The following is a 5,205-nucleotide window of genomic DNA, read 5'->3' as shown; positions in this document are numbered from 1 at the left end:
ACCTTCTCACAGCGGAGGTCGGAGAAGGTTCTTTGGAACGTCGGGGGTGCGTGCGTGCGCGCGCCCTATCCCCCAGCCAGCCTACCTGGAAAAAGCTTTGCCAGCCTCCGCAGAGAAGAAAGGAAGAGAGAGAACAAGAGAGAGAAAGAAAGGAAGAGAGAGAAAGAGATAGCAAGAGAGACAGAATGAGAGAGAGAGGAGAAAGAAAGAAAGAGACAGCAAGAGGGGGGAAGGAGGGAGAGAGAAAGAGAGCAAAAGAGAGAGGAAGGAAGAAAGAAAGAAAGAGACAGCAAGAGAGGGGAAGGAGGGAGAGAGAAAGAGCAAAAGAGAGAGGAAGGAAGGGAGAAAGAAAGGGATGGAGAGAGAAAGAGGAAGGGAGAGAAAGAGGGAGGGAGAGAGAAATAGAGCGAAAGGGAGGAAGAGAGATTTTTTTGTCCAAACTTCCCCCCCCCCCCGCTCAATGTTCCCGAGGATTTTGAAAATGTGAATAATGTGCCGCGGCTCAAAAAAGGTTGGGAAATACTGGTCTAGTAGTGTGAGAGGTGGTAGGATGGGAGGGTTTCTCCTAAAGTCTACCACCATTTCTATGGTTTTGAGTGTGTTCAGTTCTAGATCGTTCCAGTTGCAACATGAGGCTAATTGTTCAACCTCCCGTCTGTTCTGTCTGGGTCACTCCGGAAGCTATGACCAACCCAAAAAGATAAGCCAGACACACCGGTTGAATCCAAACACAGTTTTATAATGGTAAAGAGAAAAGAAGCCAACAGAAAATGTCCTTACAAATCAGGAAAACACTGGAACTCCAAATAGATACATGAAGGCAATTATTCATACAGAAACACAAGATCCTTAATGCCAAGACGAGGCTGTTGAGATAACAGACATACACCTCTCATGGGTCTTCAAGACTGCTGGGCCACGAGCCAGGAACAAAAACGCTGAGAGAAAATGCAGATAACAGCAACTCCACTCTGATAACACTCCACGCTGCCGAAAAGGTTCGCATTCCTTATAAACCCATCCCTGCTAATGAGGACCACACCCAACCCCCAGGTTTTCCTCATTCAGCACTGATAATACCTACACAACTGATTTCTCCTTTGATCTATGCATCTCTGTCGCATACTAATGATAGCTTGTGCTTCATCATCCAATGACTCCAGGGACTCCAGAGAATCCAAGCTACTTGCTCGAGATATCCCTTCCCCAGGGCTCCCAGGCATTTCTTCCTCATCACTTTCCTGACTGTTATCTCCCCTGTCTGGCTGCCAAGAACTCTCCTCTCCGCTCTCAGCCTCCCCCGGGCATGGAGCCAGCTGGTCTTTCATCTTGCTCAGGCTGAACCACAACACCGTCTGTATGCAGTTTCATCATTGTCTTGAATGAGATCAATCACTGTCGTATCATCTGCAAACTTTAGTAGTTTAACAGGTGGATCCTTTGAGATGCAGTCATTGGTATATATAGAGAGAAGTGGTGAGAGCACACAGCCTTGCGGGGTCTGTGCTAATTGTACAGGTATCTGATATGATTTTGCCTAGCTTCACCTGCTACTTTCTGTCTGTTAGGAAACCTGTGATCCACTTACAAGTGTGTTCTGGTATCTGGTATGTGTATGTCTTTGGAGATTCAAGATGCATAACTACAGATGTTAGAGCAATTGGTCTGTAGTCGTTCAATTTCTTGATGGTAGGCTTCTTTGGCATTGGGTTGATAGTAGAACATTTGAAGCGAGAAGGAACATAGCACATCTCTAGCAATTTATTGAAAATTCGGGTGAAAATAGTGGCCCATTATTCAGCACAGACTTTTAAGCAAGGAGTTATCTTGTCTGAGCCTGGAGCTTTTCCCGGCTCTTGTCTGTGAAATAGGTCTGGCACTTCCTTTCCTGTTATCACTCAGGGTTGTGAACTCAATGGTATGAGGACAGCTATAGCAGGCTTGGGTGTTGTTGGTGTGTCTGAGATGGGGATTGTGGATATAGATGGCTGTAGTTTCCTGTCAAACCTTTAAAATACATACTAATGCCATCATTCAATTTCTAATCTTCCCTCTTATTACTTTTGTCTTATTGTATAAAAATGTCTATACTAATATACTCCCCCTCTCTCATTTCTATCCCTATTCTAAATTTTAATCATGCCACCATTACATTTAAAAACAAATACTTTCTATCCTTCATCTCGTCTGCTTTGAAGCTTTAATTGATTGATTTTTTAACTTGCCTTTCATATTCCTCTCTTGGATCTTTATTTCTATCTGCATTCATGTCCTGACTTCATTTTAAATATTTCTCCCATCTTTGCCCTTTTCTATTGTCTAGCTCCCAAAATATCTACCCCTGCCCCTTTCTCCCGTTCATAAATGTCTTCCTGCATCTCTGGTCCCCTTTTAAAATCATTTAAAATGTTTTTCCCTTGGTTTATTTCATCAATCATTGTTAATTTTGTCATCTTGTTCTGTTTGCTGGTTAATCTGTTCTGCTTTTTCATCTGCTCTTTCAGTTAGCTCCTCCTTTTCCTGGACTTCTTGATCACTCATTTTCCTTTGTACATTTCCCAGTTTTTCGCCCATGCCATAGCACCATTCTTAATCTTTTTATGGTTTCTTATTAGAATGTCCTTGATGCTTTGAAACATTGGCATCTTTTCTTCCCAAATTCCACTCATTTCCTCCTGATGGAGCATCTCATCTTGTTTTAATAAGTCCTGCCCTTGTCCAGCCATCCAAAACTGATATATTCCATCCTAAATGAACCCCCCAAAGAAAATTCAATGTTCACAATTTTTATATTCCATAGTTAATCAATCTGTTCCTTTACATAATCCAAAAAGCTTTCCAGAAACTCCTTAAATCCCCTTTATGCATTCAATCTTGTATCATAGCATTCACGGATCTCCTTAAAACAATGTGTCCTGGCAGACACAATTTTGTGCATGGATACTGTTCAAAGTTTACCAGTGTTGGCGAGGAAGGTCAAAACCTGGTACCTTTTGTGTATGGTCATCATCAGCTGTTGAGCAAGTGTCAGGGAGGCTCAATGTGACTCAGTTTGTAAAGCAGACCCTTCTTCCACTTGATATTATATGCTGAAATAAGGTTGATGAACACAGCTGTGGTTTTTAGGCCTCACTTGAAACTAGCATCAAAATGTCCTTTTAGGCCTGTTCTGTTTATCTGTTGTCATGTATTTAGAGAGCCGGGAGTTGGTTACCAAGTATCATTAACTGCCAGTTCTTCAATATAGTCTTGCTGCCAGTTGTTGCTACCATGTTATCCAAGGTATACTATGAGGAAGCAAACAAGCATCACAACCCTAATCTAATAGTGAGATGTCTTGAATAAAATCTGACTGGGGGGCGAGCAATAGTCATGTGCTCTTATTTTAACAGTTTCTTTCTGGGTTTATTTTAAAAGCAAATATTTTCCAAAGTTGAGTAGCTTGACATTTGGAGTTTCCTGATATTTAATAAAAATTATGATGACAAGACATGTGATCCAGGAAAGGGGAAAAATTAGAAAAGCTAAATTGAATCACAATGCCTCTTGAATATTCATTTGAGGGACTTGTTTGTTTCTTTTTGTGACTTGTGGGATGAATGACTGAACACTATGTGTTGTGTTTGGGCCTGGGCCAGCCGTTGCTCCCACAGATGGGAGAGACACGGCACAAAGTGAATGTGAAAGCCTGGCTGACAGCCAGGAAGATGTGGCAGACAGCCAGGAAGACGTGGCAGACAGCCAGGAGGAGGAGGCCACTGGTACGCAGGATTCAGCAGACAGCCCAGGGGATTTGGCTTGCAGTCCCTCAGACAGTCTTTCGTCCCTTGGTTCTTCTGCAGATCAATATATTGATATGCGTAGCCAAAGAGCTATGCAAAGAAGGGATCGCTTTAAGGAGTATTACAAGTCATTATAGGAACACCTGGGCTGGGTGTGGTTCTTATACTGAGGGCTGGGTGTGGTTCCCTTAATGAGGGTTAAAGGGATAAAAGGGAACAAAGGCCCAAGACAAACTGTGGCTGTTTATCTGTGTTATTTTGTGGTTCCTGCTCTAAAGTTTCTGTTCCGTGCCATTGGAGTTTTCAACCCAGCTTTTTCAGACAAGTGGGAGGTGAAAACTCTGGGACTTGCTGTTTGCTTCAAAGATTCAAAAGGACTCCTGAAACGTCTTTGCTCATTCCAGGTTGTCTTTGTTTGTTTTTTCCTGTGTTTTTGTATGCGGCTGAAGTAAGCCTTGCATTGTGTTCGGACACTAAGGACTGTTTTGAGTAACCCTTTTTTGTTTATTTAATACAAGTTTCCTGATTAGCAGAGCACGTGTGTGTTTGATTTCTTTTCCTTGGACTGTTACGCATTGCCTGAGCCCAGTCAGGCAAAACAGTATGGAATGCATCTAGTACAACTAAGCCACTCTAGGAATAGAATCCTGATAATAATACAGATAGAAGCACAACAGAAAAAAAAATTACTCATCACAATATATGTCCCAAATAACAATCAAAATGAATTCTACAAATAACTGCATAAAAAATCTAATCAAATTGGATTTCAAGAATATCTGTTTATTCGGAGACCTCAATGCAATTAAAGACATTAAAAAAGATTACAATAGCAATAAAAAGAACAAAACTAGGAAAAGAAACATTGCCTGAGTCATTCACTGAAATGGTTCAAGAATTAATGATGAAGGTGGACTCCTGGTTCGCACTATAGGTTTATAGTTTTTTTTGGGGGGGGGATATTTTTGCTGATTTTTTTTCTTCTGTGCATGCGCAGAAGCTGAGTTCCCAGCTCTGTGCACATGCTACCATCTTCTTTTCAGCTTTTTGGGAGGGATTGTTTTGGAGTTTTCAGCACTGTGCATGTTCATAAGATGGGGCCATATGGCTAAGAAGGAAGCGAAGTTCTTCACTAGAACCTCAAAGAGGAAAATGGAATTAATGAAAAATAAAGTGTTTTTAATAGGAAAGTGAACACAAGAACAAGGGACACAATCTGAAGTTAGTTGGGGGAAAGATCAAAAGCAATGTGAGAAAATATTATTTCACTGAAAGAGTAGTACATCTTTGGAACAAACTTCCAGCAGACGTGGTTGGTAAATCCACAGTAACTGAATTTAAACATGCCTGGGAGAAACATATATCCATTGTAAGATAAAATACAGAAAATAGTATAAGGGCAGACTAGATGGACCATGAGGTC

This window comes from Erythrolamprus reginae, chromosome 1 (genome assembly GCF_031021105.1).
Source record: "Erythrolamprus reginae isolate rEryReg1 chromosome 1, rEryReg1.hap1, whole genome shotgun sequence".
NCBI lineage: Eukaryota > Metazoa > Chordata > Lepidosauria > Squamata > Dipsadidae > Erythrolamprus > Erythrolamprus reginae.
Note: the sequence above shows the minus strand (reverse complement) of the source record.